The 14,025-nt window shown below is 45.0% G+C and overlaps 1 protein-coding gene across 3 annotated transcripts in view; it reads right to left on the bottom strand.

The window, feature by feature from the left end:
• HYCC1 (hyccin PI4KA lipid kinase complex subunit 1) overlaps positions 1–2,373 on the bottom strand; it is a 38,660-nt gene extending 36,287 nt beyond the window's left edge. For 2 of the 3 annotated variants that reach the window (XM_072329738.1, XM_072329740.1), the window contains exons 1-2: positions 2,274–2,362; positions 1,803–1,898 (exon numbers count right to left, since the gene is read on the bottom strand). The gene's annotated coding sequence lies outside the window, so the exon portion shown is untranslated. Of the gene's footprint in view, positions 1–1,802; positions 1,899–2,267 lie in introns of all 3 variants that reach the window. The other variant, XM_072329739.1, reaches the window with a different exon arrangement.
• Between the last annotated feature and the right edge of the window lie 11,652 nt (positions 2,374–14,025).

Raw genomic sequence — 14,025 nt, forward strand, 5'->3', positions numbered from 1 at the left:
TAAGCTGTCCCTGATTGAGGCTTTGTGCGTTTGCAGAGCACGCAGGTGATCTCTGTAAGCATTTAAGACCTACTGCATTTTAATATTATCAACATTTAAGCTTCATTCAACTTCCATTTGGAAGCCTCGGAGCCACAGAGCACTCCACAGGCTGTTAGTGTCAAAGGAAAGCCTGGAAACTGCGACTTTCCTCTCACAAATCATGCAGTCCCTGCAAACTGTGCATCTTCTGCACAGAGTGAAATAAACAACAGCGTCAAGTTGGGTCACAAAATGGGTATTTATTTCCTAATTAGTCGACATTTGAAAACTAATAGCAACAAGGTAAAGCCCCAGAAGGAATGAGATCGCTTTCACTTTGCACACATTAGTCATAGGTTAGAGGGAATCTAATACTTACCATAAGGTAAGCGTTAATGAAAAAGCATTTATTGACATGAACATAAAGGGAAAGTTCAAGGTATTTGCAGGGCTTTTTTTTGGCCTTCAAAATAGCACATTCGTACATACTAAGAAACAGACCAACTCAGTGGCTTACTATTAGGCCTGATACAGCCAGAACATTTGCGTCAGTAGGAGGGCTCACAGCGCCAGCCCCATTGTGTTAAGTAAAATACAGATGACACATAGCATTTACAGGGCCTAGCCTGGCAATATGTTACGCACACGCTTGTTTGCAATACAAGTCTTTGCAAATTAGGATTCAAGTGACTTAACTATCCTGCTATGTCTGTGAACATGTCTGCCATGGACTCACTCGAGTGAAAGAGAACCCTCCCATTCATAAGTCTATGGCAGAAGTTTGGCATGATTCTTCTCATGAAAGCCTTCCTCCCTGTGAGAAGTATTCTGAATAAGTAGTACCTTAAAACAGCTCGACGCTGCAAGGAAGTAAAATTAATAGATCATTCCAAGCAATGCTGCAGTTCCTCAAAAGCAGCACCCTTCTGCCCATCAACAAGAGCATCACAGGTGAAAAGCTGAGCTTTGCATTTCAAAAGTAGTATTTTCACGTTGTCACCTTAGCCAGAAAATACATCCAAGAACAAAGCCGGATGGATTCACCTCCGAAGTATGTTACTATTACCTAAAGCATCTCGCTGATGAAAAGTAAAATCGATCATTAACTTGACTGAGCTTCACAACACCGCTTGCTTTCCACACAGAAAATTACTTGTTGGAAGATGAAGACAATAAACGCAGGGCACCATCAGAGAGAAAGGCATTTTGTGAGAAGCATGAGCTTCTGAAAAGATGCTCTGTAGCATCTAAATGCATTCTTGGAGGCAACAACTGCAGAAAACTCTTTGAGATGCAGTGAAAGCCCAGCACTGATGTTCCTATAGAGTTTGCCATGTAAAACTGTCCAGCAGTACCATCCATTCTAGTTGCTTTCGAAAGAAACCCTAATAGCTAGATCTGAACTTGCAGCTGACAAGACTACTTAGCAGCAATCGCTTAATAGAAAGGTCAGTGTTATCCTTCTGCAGTCGCCATCTAGCAGCTTACATTAAACCCGCTCGGTGCGCTGACAAGCCACAAACTCCTCAAGCGCACCGACCTCATCCCCGGGAGGATCCCGAGTTGCTCCTCCAGGACAGAATTAGAAGCGAACGGGCAAAGCACAGCAAACACGCCGCCTTTCGGGATAACGGGGATCAGGCGCGCCCGGGGGCGCGTCAAACAGCGCCGTTACAGCACACAGGGCGCCGGACGAGCGGCCGCGATTCAGCGTGCGCCAAGTTCAGCGGCGAAGCCCGCAAGAGCGCGGCGTCCTGCAGGCAGCCGCCACTTCTACTCACCGACCGCAACCGCAGGCTCCCCGCGATGAGAACTGCCGCCGCCGCCTCTTACATCCCCGGCCGCGTACGCCGAAGTCGACGCCTCGATAGAGACCTCTGACAACAAATACAGGAGAGGCGCGTGAGAAGCGACGCGTTGGCAGCTCCCCGGGCAGCGGCGCAGCCCGCAGCCCCGCAGCCGTGCCCCCCGCAGGGCAGCCCCTTTGTCTCCCCGCCCGTCGCCTCCTCAGAGCGGGGCGAGCCCGCCCGGTGCCCGCGCCCAGCCGAGCCCCGCCCCCCCTCCCCGCCCGGCCGCTAACGAAAAGCAGAAGGAAGAGGAGAACGCGCGCGGGACCGCCGGGCTCCCCTCAGCCTCAGCCGCCGTTAGTTGCCCAACGGCCGCCACCGTCCCACGCGGCGCCGGGTGCCGCCGACGCCCCGCGCGGCATCCAAAAGTTGTCCCGGAGGCAGCGGGCCGCTACTCACGCTCACCCGCCCGCCCCGGGGCTCCTCCGCCGCCGCTCACGGAGTCCCTCGCCCGCGGGGAGACACGGCGCTAAGGGCGGGCGGCGGCGGGCAGGCACCGCCCGAGCGGCCGCTGCCTGGCGGCGACGGCAGCCAATGAGCGGGCGGAGCGCGGTGACGCCAGCCAATAGGGCGGCAGAGCGGAGCGGACGGGCGCCCGCGCCCTCCTGTCTCCCAATGCGTGGCGCCGCCCCGCGAGGAGGGCGGGTCGGGTCGGGCCGGGGCGGGCGGCCCGCGGGCTGTGAGGGCACCCGGGGGGCGGGCGGTGCCGAGGCCTCTCGCCGGCGCGTGGCGCTGGGAGGGACAGCGTGCGTTCGCTGCGGTACCGAGCGGGGGCACTCAGGCGGCGGGCAGCAGCACACCACGCCGAGGAAGCGGCGTTCGGGAGAAGAATGACACCGAGACGCCGAAACCCCGAGCTGGGGGTCCGCGGGCGGCCCCGGCGGAGCACGTCGTGCCGAGCGCCGTTCCGCTGCTGCCGGGCGTGTCCCTGTGCCCGGGGGTCGTGCTGCGCTCAGCGCTATCGGGGCCGTGGCATCCCCGTGCCTCGCCACCCCACGGCCTTTCCCGGCTATGAACACTTCTCCCTTTTCTCCATTTTTGGCCGCTTTTTACTGTCTTAAGCCTCGGACTGCTCCGAAGGCTTGACTTAAAAGTAAAACTGTATGCAACGTAATTCTCTACTTTTTTGTTTCAACTATAGCACAGTTTATATAGATACACACATATTTCTGTTGTTTTTTCATGTTACGGAGTTGCTTTGCAGGCACGCTTTGAGGATTAAGTTTCAGTAATCCTCAGAAGCACATGCTTGTGATAAACCCCAGAGTTAGCAAAGATTAAATTAATCAGTAATCTAATTGCAGCGTGCTGAGACTGCAGCGGCTGGTCAGTGTCAAACACCACGCACTGACAGCCTGCACAGCACTCTGTGCCACAGGGCATCCTTCGTGTGTCTTCTGTATCATTTTAATGCATCAACAATGAGATATACGAGTTAGTTTCAAGGATCTTTCATAACACAAAGACAAGAAGACTGCTTTCAGAACGTAAATGCCCTTCTTAACTCACTCCTCTTTGTGTTGCTCCTACTGCTCTTATGGTCTAAATTCATCCTGGCACCAGTTTCTACAAGAGCAGATAGAAAGGTCTATAAAGAAAGATGGTATTGGTTCCAACAGAGGCGCGAGGAAGCGTTGTTACTGTACTGCAGCGTGACGAAGAGACAATTAAATGATAATCTCAGGAACAACCAAATTGGATGTTAAGTGTGCCAGCTTTTATTTTAACCTTAGAAAGAACACCTGAATCAGAGCCAGAATGCTTAATAGTCTTTTTGCTTTTGTTTATCATCAAGTAACGGAGTTTCTTTGCTTTTCCACAAGTTTCTGTCAACAGCAATGCAGGTATAAGCAGCTCCCACCAGAACACTTCCCATCTATTCCTAAAACCCTCATGGTTTCTGTGACCAATTACCCGAACAGCCAAACCAGTTCAATTCAATGTGAAAATAACCACATGAAAGAAAAAAAAAAGCCTGTTTTAAAGACAGGATTGTGTTTCCAGAGTTGGTTTCATGCTCAGTTCTGCAGATCTGGGAGCATCGTGCGATGCTGCAATGCAAAAGGAGCTTAAAACCCTATTTGTTAGCCTGTATCCTCAGACCTGGCATGCATACAGCATCAGGAAGGAGAATGGGTACTGCAGGGAGCACCACGTCCCAGTGCTGATGGGGGCTGTGACACAGCTGACACGCCAAGTGACCCTGTTATTTACAGGAGATGTGGTGAGATCATGCTGTCATTAGTTATTAATGATACTGATGCGTTACAGCTCTAACAAATAGTAAAACTAATGAATCACACACAATTAAAAGGCAAACAATTCACATGCAGCATACAAGACGCACTGACAGTTCTGCAGCTTCAAGCCACGTTATCTAAAGAAAGCAGTTCAGCTGGTATTCGTTCAGCATATTTTAATACTTAAGTCACTGTAGTGCTTCAAGCATTCTTATGACACAAGCCTTAAATACTCTAAATGCTCCAAACTGCAGTATATCTTCCCTTCATTAGCTGTTGATAATTCCGCACACAGACACACGTGCCATTTCACTCCCCTTTAGCCTTATGTTTGTGGCAGCTTCTTCCTCCCATTAAAAATCTATTTCAAATTGTCCTCCAGTGGGAGGGCTACAGAGCATCCAAACTTCTGTTCCGCTTCCCTAGCAGTCAGGGCAGCTCAGTGTTGTTTCAGAACCTAAAGGCTCAGCCCATGTTGGCTATTTTTGCTACGTGCTTTTCGCTGTAAGTTCTTATATTTAGATTGCAAGCTATAATGGAGTTGTTTGCCTCTTCAAAAATAGAAATCCTTGATAAGTGAATACTTAACAGCTGTAATCTCTGTCATATGACCATGTTTTTAAAGCACAATTCAATGTTTAAAAAAAAAACAGCACATCTGGACATGGGAAAAAACAGCAGATATTTCCAGTCATCTGAGCTGGTACCAAATCTGTAGCTGTAAGACATTGAGAAGGGCATTGTTTAGGGACAGACAGAACTGCAGGAGCAACATTTGACCAGCCCTCCATCCCAGCCTCGCTGCGGCTGCCCACTGGTAGCACCTTTGCAGAGCAATCCAATTTCAGTCATGGTGGGACAACGCTCGCTTCAGAATGAGGAGCATCTTAGTCTTTATTAGAAAAGCAGCCAACTTTGTCAATGGCATCCAGAACTTGCCTTGCTAAAGAGCCTCTAACTGGGACTGTGAGCAAGCACCGAGTCATCCTTCATATCAGTACAGTTGCAAAAGCTTGGTAATGAAAGCTGAGCACTCTGGGGGCTCCTGGTGTGACATTCTCCTTGGAAGCAGTTCCAGTGACCACAAAATGCTGAAAGCCTGAAAAATATCTATTCAGTCATAACGTTGCAGGCCTAGGAAGAAAAAGCAGAGATCCCAAAATCCCCTTTCAAAAGGAAATAAAAAAAAACCAACAACACTTTCTGCAGAACACAAATTCTGCGACTTTTATTTTGGGAAACAACTGACTGACAGATTATTTTGACAGTGTCAGACATTCAAGCTTTGACTTACAGTTTTCTTCTCAATATTCTAGCTTTAACCGCAAATAAAATATTTGGATAGCTTTTTCCTGCAAACAGAAATGAAACAGAAATTAAATCCGTGCTTTGACAGAAAACTGCTGCGACAGAAAGCTCTACACCAGATCTGGGAAAGTGGAAAAACCATTAACATCTGTTTGATTCAAACACTGAAGATCTCAGTCCCCAACTTCTCCCACTACCGCAAAACCTTCCAAAGAAAAATGCTCAAGAAAGTCCTCTATAAATGTTGCACTGATCAGTTGGCTGAATACAATCGTTTTCCGTGCTCTCGACCATACGGTCCAGTCTTGGGATGGTCCTGTGATGGACCAGGAGATGGACTCGATGATACTTATGGACCCCTTCCAACCTTTAGGATGTTCTGATTCTATTATTTTAGTACAACCTCAGATTAAAAAAATGATACGCTGGCACAGAACTTTAGAAAATTCCTCTACTTTATTAGGCATGCTAAGGTTCATTTACTTAAAATAATAACCAGTTTTATCTTATGATCTTTAGTGACCCGGAGTCCCGCAGGCAACCTGGAGTTCTCCATAGTTTCCTTTTTAGCTTTCCTAGAATCAATTTACTCTGCTACACCTCAATTCGCTGATATCACAGAGAAATATTTTTACACAAACACTAATCAGAGAGTTTAAAGTAGTTTAAAGTAGCATAAATGAAATTTAAAGTTAAGTTTAATCTGCTTTTGAAGGCCAGTTCTCTAAACACATTCCATATCGCTATTTTGCACATAGGAATAACGCTTAAGACGTTACAAAATAATACACAACATCCCCTCATTTTGATAAGCTTTAAGAAGCTGCTACCACCATTCAGTAACTGGAAAAGATTGCCACTGCAGCAAGGCAAAGTTCAACAAAAATACAGGAACCAAACTCTAGTGAACGTAAATAATGAATGAGCTATTCTTACTGCAGAAGAGCAAGGAAGCCCATTACTTCCTCCTCACACTTTTCTGAGAACACATTGCATCAGGCTTGCCATGAGCACCAAGCAGAGACTGAAATCACATACATAGGTTTGTAACTACATTCACTGTGAAGATTAATTGCCCAAGGGGACCGGCATAGATCTTGCACCAGGGCCCATGCATGCTAGAGCTGCAGAAACCAGCTCTCAAGATAAGGGAGAGGAAGAGGAAAAAATGCATGGAGTTACTCTCTGAGAACATACAAGCAGCTCCACAACACTACAGTGGAACCAGAAGAGGCTGTATTTGAGAGGGAAAGCTGAAAGAAAGGGGGCAGACACCCAGTGCACACACAAATGCCCCATAACCCTACCTGTAAGCAGGGCTGAAGGAGAGGCTGCCAGCCACCAGGCTTTTGTGCAACATTCCTGCACTGGTATTAGCAGTTCAATTAAAGTATCACAACTATTCTAATTATCACAGCGGAGCTAGATTTCCTCTTCCCAACCACAGCTGTTTGTGGTGCCTGTGTGGGGTTCCTTCTCGCTGTGTAAATGAGGAGCAGGGAGGGCTGGCGGAGGTGCTGTGAAAGGAAAGGGAGAAAGATGGGGGAAAAAATTATCCAAGGTAGTTTGAGGATTCTTGTGCTTTTGTGGTTATTCAGATATTTGCTAACTGTTACTTGTACAGAAAATTCCCCTCTCAAACCATGCATGCCTGAGCATGTTGACAGCATAGTGAACATGCATATGCATTGCCTTGCTGCCTGCCTATAAGAAGATGAACAGCTGGATTCCTGAGGGCTGTCAGCTGTGTTCTCTTCTTGGGGGATGCTGATGGTCAGATATGAGTCATAAGCTTCACACTGCTCCTAGGGAGTGAGCCTAGCTGTGTTCTACCACCTGTCTGCCCCTGGGACCAGGCTAGAATACGGCTGCCCTGATGGTGCTCAGTGTACGTGAGGGCTAAGTTCACTGCTACCTCCTCAGCATACTGATGAGGTGGTTGGTGTGGTATCCTGAGGGTGGGTAGTATTTATTCTAGAGCAGATAGGGTAATACATCACAGGGCTAAACTGCAGCAAAGGAGGCAGAAGGTAGCTGTGGGGAAGTCTTGCCCCAGCTTTGCAGACAGCACTGTAGCTGGAGCAGATTGTGGGAAGAAAATGTGGAATTACCATCAGCTTTCAAGAACAGTTCAGGTGTATTTGATCCTGCTTTAAGGCAGGTGCAGAGAGCTGAACGATAGCTCTTTGTGATCTTTTGGGCTTTTATCAGCAACACTTCTCCTCTCTGAGTAACGGGTTACAGACTGAATGTTTAAAGACTTAAGTGAGACTCCAAGTGCTAAATTACAGTGTTGTGGAATGCCTTTAGACTGGGATCACTGCAAAAGGGAATGTATGTATTCTCAAATAGGAGTATGCCTCTAACAAAAAAGTCACGTACTTGAAACAAAATGCAAACTAGTCACAAGGTAATGACTTCTGTTATGCTTTCTGACTTCTGCTTTTAAAGTTAATGCCTACATCATCCCAGTCCTTACAATGTTACTGTGTTTGCTATGGGATTTTTTTATTATTATTTTATTTTTACTGTTTTCTTTTATTAATTCTGGTAATAAAATACCCAAAGTTTCATGAGGACAAGGACCTGCTTTTTTGTCAGCTCCGTACTATGCTGTCAGTGCCCAAACTGCGTTCTTTTCCCTCCATTTATCTTTATGGAAACTTAAGGGGCTTTTCTGCCATTTTAAGAGATGGTTTCACTTACTCAAACAGTTAGACCAGGTTTCTGTTCTTGCTTGGGCGAGAGTATCGTCTGTTTATTTTGACCAAATACTTCATTTTCCTCACATCAGTGAGCCTTTCTACTTAGTCAAGGAGAAAATTTCCACCACTTCTTATCTTTTTTTAAGAAAGTGAACAATAAAAAATCTTTCCAACGAGGCTTTCTTTCCACTTAGTGTGGGAGGGCACAAATTTGGTCTAATCATTTAGCCATTTTCCCCAGAACGAATAATGCTGATCACAGAGGAGGAGAAGCATACTCTTCAGTTAATCAGGCCATTAATGCCCCGTTTTCTTGCTATGTACTTCCTCAAAGCTTGACATCTTAAATAAGGAAAAAAAAACTTAGTTATAGGGCTATTATCTAGAGAAAAGAGAACATTCAAATTATGGGCTTGGTATTTGATATAGCTGCACCCTGTTGATTTATAGAAAGTTGCATTTCAGCCCAGCAGCCTTCTTGCTTCACGTGGCTCAGCTTGTGTCCTAATTTATCTGAAGGCATCTTACCATAATATCACTCTGTCACAAAGAACGTGAGTGTAGCACTGTCTGAATTTAGAAAGGGATCACACACATTAGATATGTATCATACGCAACCAAACTGTTGGGGCTTCCAAGAGGGAAAAAGGTGCCCTTTTTCTACGCCAGGACTTCCTGATCTTAGATGCTATCGCCTGAGAAAATCAGTCTAGCATTTGACAATAGCTAAACACATTTTCAATACGTTTTTCTAATTCTTTTCTCTACGCATGTGTTCTAGCCTTACAGGTCTTGTGCATGTCACCTGCTTCTTGCCTTTCTTGGGCACTTGCTCTCTGTTTGACAGATTAAAATTATAGCCAGTTATATTGTAGGGTTGTGGATTTACTCACCACTAAATAACCACGGTAGGACACATCAGTCACTCAAGATGCTGTGAATCTTAGACTGAATGGGATGCCCTGCAGGTCAGGGACTGACAGGAGTGAAGATTCACTGGTGGTAGAAATGAAGTAGGAGGATTTTGGTTTTCCTCTGGGGTAATTACTTTTAAGGAGGATGTGGAGGGAGGAGGGGAAAGATATATATATATATATATATAAAAGAGTAAGCGTGTGATGGCTTTGAGGAAGAGAGGCCAAAAGAAAGAAGTCATGAAACTGCTGCAAAAAACACCACACCCAAGCAGTTGACAAACTGAGTACTGCGCATGCGCTTCTGCACATATACTTCTGTATTTGTGACCTTCCAAGTGTATAACCCCACTGCCACACACCACAGCCCTGTGACCTGACTGATGGCCGTGTTTAGATAGTCACCATGTGTTATAAAAGCGAAATGCTCTCTCTAATTGTGAACTATGTAGAGAACTATCATCTCAACAGAAACAAAGTCTATTGAAGCAAAGTTTTTCTCCTCCCCTGTCACAGGACATCTCATCACCAACATCTCCAGTAATATTTTCCATTGTCGTGATGACATCTACTGGAGGGATGAGGCTGAACACAGATTTGTCTGTCCGGGAGGGTGTTGAAATATATGGAAAACAACATGAGAATGTCATTGTTCTGGCTATCTTAAATTGTACCTCAAGAAAAACATGATTAAAAACAAAACAAAAACAATGAGAGGAAATGACTCAAACCTTGTCTGTGATTTGTAAATAAAAATGATTCAGCCAGATATTTTAAATGTTCAGATGAAAAGGAAATAAACTCGTAAAATACCACCTGAAAGATAAAAACAAGCACTAATTGTAGGAGGATATGTCACTGTGGCACTCCGAAACACAGGTTTGTCAAAACAGATGAGATATTAGCAATTTGTTATGCAAGACAGTATAAACTGCAAAGAAAATCTAGGCAAAGCTTGTACACAGGTGTACCAGCACAATATGAAGTGTTTAATTTTCTCCACAATAAAACTACTGTATATTTACATTAAACAAAAAAAAATTGTATTCTTGCTACAGCTTCACTTCAAATTGACAAATGCAAGTGTATACTTACAATGCTTGAAAATAAGAATTAAGTGTGAATGCTCTCTAAAGTCCCACATGCAACTTCTTTGGTTGGTAGTGAGCTTCTGTAATTTGTTCAAATGGAAGTGGAATAGCCAAGCATGCAAGTTGCTTTCTCAAAAAATAAAAAATAAAATAAAATAAAATAAAATAAAAAATAATAATAAAAAAAATCTGAATGGGAGGACATTTGCTTTCCTTTAAAGCTGTTCATTGGTGCTAGACCACAGCCTCACTTTGGCATCTTGTCCCAGCACCTACGAGGGGCAGCACACATGCTGTGTCAATCTATTGTCCTGCTCAGCCCTTGTTTATGGAGAAGAGTGGAGGATGACGTTGTAGTGCCTGAGATGGAGAGGCAGCATTTGGCTGCTACTGAGTATGTTTCTGGAAGGATTTCCTGGGAAAGAAGTGAACATGCTGGGTTAGATTATGCCAGGAAACCTAACAACGTAAACTTTCAGCTCAACATTGCACAAACCCAGACTTACCAGAAAACCCAAGAAGAGGCTTTAATTCAACAAAATAGGGTTGTTTGTCTCTGGAGCCTCCCTTCCCTTCTAGCGTAGAAACAGCAACTGTAACAGAGTCATGTAGACAAGTAGGTGTCCAGGAACTTATGAATTCTTCAGAAAATCCACACAAAGTCAGGACATTTTCCCATAAGAGGGAAATTCACTGGAATAATAAAGAGAGATGAGGACTGAAGAACATGAAGGAATCATTGCAACTGGTATCCATGATGAAAGGAATGAGAGCACTGGGGCAGTCCAGCGTGGGGACTGCTGGGAGCTCAGAGGGTGAAGCCCTGTGACGCAGGCTCAGCAACAGGCAAAGGTACATTCAGGGACCCAAACTGCAAAATTAGGCTCTGGTGACTTACTGGCAGTGAAGAAGCAATGCCTATGGCTGTTAGGGCAGAGAGGAAGAGCACGTATGTTGCATGTGCTGAGCTGTTGAACCGTCTGTGAACTGGCAAGCCTGACATGCCCTCTGCCAAACCTCTTGAGCATGCCTGTCCCGGATTTCAAACTGCCTAGAAATCAAAAAAGCACTGGCAAAGTAATTTGGCAGCAGATGGCTGCTGCTAAAAGAAGCCATCTACAATGGTATTAGGGTTGGCACGCCAGAAACGTGCTGTTAGTGCTTGGCAGCCTGGAGTGTGCTGAAAGGTAGGAGCCACACAGCTGAAAGAGAGCACCACTCCCACAGTAATGATGTACCTCTGTTAAAAAGTAATGTTCAAAAGGATCTTACAAAAGACTTCTTCAAACAACTTAACTCCAGCAACAATTAAGTTAAATTACAATTTTAGGAAACATGAATGCCTTTACCCGACATTTCCCAACTCGCTGGAGTACAAGAACTATCAGTGCACATCTCACTGCATAAAAAGAAGATTAAATGTGTCATTAAGGCAGAGACAGAGAAAGGTAAAGTCACAGATATGAAGCAGGAAAAAGAGTAGAAAGGAAAGAAAAAAAAAACCTCCAAATTTATTTTGAAAGAAAAAGTGGCTTCTTAGCATTGCTGTACCTGCAGAATGCCTCTCACCAGTCTCAGTAGGTTTCTTCCCGTATCCAAAGCCTCTAGCTGAGTTTTGTTTGTCTGTGTGCTGAAATATGATGCTTCTGCTTTCAGCCAGGGCTCTGTCTCCACTTTCCAGACTATTAATTATGACTTCCCCAGTCCTTCATACACAACTATTTCTGTTTTCCCCAGTGTCAATGACAGTGCCAATGAATGGCAAATTTAAATGTTAACATTTACTTGCATATGAAAGCCTTCAGATAAACCATATCTCTAAAACACTGAAACTGTCCAAACATACAGTAGTTGGGCTTGCCGTCCTCCTGTTCTAGGAGGATTGGATTTATTTTAATTCCTTCTGCAACCTCCCTCCTCTTGCCTCTTATCAGTTTGTCTCCACGGTTAGCTCACGATAAGCAGTCTTCCCTTTCCACCTCTTCTCAAAGGTTTTATAAGTGTTTTGACTCCTTTTGATCATCAGGTTCTGAAGGTTGTTTCTCCTTGGAGACTGCCTGTAAGGTCCCTGAGCCTGCTGCCTTTGTGCATTATCTCTCACTTGAGCCTGGCTGACCTTGTGTGGGAACCAACTGTGTGCTCATTGTCTGCCCTTCCCACAGCCCCAGCGTAGGCCAGAGACATCCAGAATTCAGCCTGCACACAATTTATTTTCTCTCCATGATTCAGATATTTACCTTTCATCAAACTGTTGCACCCCAGTGCTAGGAGTGTTATTATACCTCTTCATTTTCATCAGTTACCCACTGTGACCATCCCAAACCAGTCATCATTCACACTGCTCAGGTCACAGATCAGCCAAATGCTATGGTGGCTGTGGAAGAATCACCAGCAGCCCCCAATCACTCATCTTCTGCTTTGCTTGTGTCAGCCTCAGTTTACCTTAGTCACGTGTTAACACTTCATCTTATAACTTAAAGGAAAATTAAGACTGAATATTCTTATGCTGATTTTTTTTACTTATACAAATGCCAGTACAACCTCATCTACAGCAGACAAAACCCTTTAGAAGTAATTTCCTGTGGCAAAACTCAGACAACTTGCCCATTGTAATTCAGGTACAGCAGCTGGTGCAAAAGCTGTTAGAGATATTTGCCGTCCTTCAAGCCCTGAAAGAATGGAGATTTCCATTTACAGTTTCCTTTCCTAGCAGAACATAAAAAAATAATCCCTTGTGATCTTCAGTGTCTGTTCTTAAGCTTGACCTTCTGCAGGGCTGACTCTCCACCTGGATCTCTGTAACTGAAGGTCTATGTCAATTAGACTGATGTTTTTAGAAACTCTGCAAGACCAAGCCAAAGGAGATCCATCCTGAAGGATTAAGGCTAGTTAGAACAGTCCCTTTGAACATCACAACCATGATTTTTGCTGGCCATGTAGGTCCTGAGCCTCCCTGTTATGCTTTACAGTTCCTTCATTGTGAGATGTCATGTTTCCCAGGCCCTTGAGTTCCAAAGCCTCATTTCACCTGTAAGGAATTTCATTTCCAGGATGTAATAGGCTTACCAGCTTCACAACGTAGAGCTGTGAGCATCACTTGCATGGCACTGCAGTACCACTGCCACTAGACAGCACAAGCCAGGGCTGCACAGAACATGGAAAATCCACCCAGCTTGAGAAAACTTCAGGAGAATGTCAGACGGATCGAGCACAATTGTTCCTCTGAAATTCATCCAAAATACCACCCTAAGTTGGACTTGCTGTTCTGCTGAGTGGTTACATCTCTGCTGACGTCAGTGGACTTGCAGCTGTTCACAACAACATGAATTTGGCCTTGGATCTGACAATCATATGGTTTGTGGGCAGGAGGGGGGTGGCAAGAATTATTTCAGTAGTTCAGATAAAAGTGGTTTGGAGACCGTCACAGCCCCTCTGCTGCCTGATGGAAAGCAGGGACTGCCCCGTTATATCTATGCAGCTGTATCTGACACTGGGGAAATACCAATACATTGCCATGACTGACAAAGTAAGACACCGAAGTGTGTCTGACCTTCAGGTATTCATAAATTCATTATTAATTTGATTGGATTTTGAATTATTTTCTGAAGTGACAATAACATATGCTGTAGAAAGCAGCAGTACTGTTCCCAGCATCCTTGCAACATGCACTCACTTAACATTACCCAGGCTTGTGTCCAGATAGAACAGTGTATCTCATGTGCCCTGCAGCCTGCTCTCTGTCACCTCCTCTGCCACCTCTTCAGTTAGCATCAATTTTACTGTCTGTATGCCAAGGTCTACCTCTGATACAGCCCAGATGCACAATCTTGGCTTGCACTTCTGAGAGGATCACAAGGTTGTAGCCAAAAGGCTGAGAAGGTCCAGGCAAAATAAGGGAA

Source organism: Excalfactoria chinensis, chromosome 2 (assembly GCF_039878825.1).
Source record: "Excalfactoria chinensis isolate bCotChi1 chromosome 2, bCotChi1.hap2, whole genome shotgun sequence".
Classification (NCBI taxonomy): Eukaryota; Metazoa; Chordata; class Aves; order Galliformes; family Phasianidae; genus Excalfactoria; species Excalfactoria chinensis.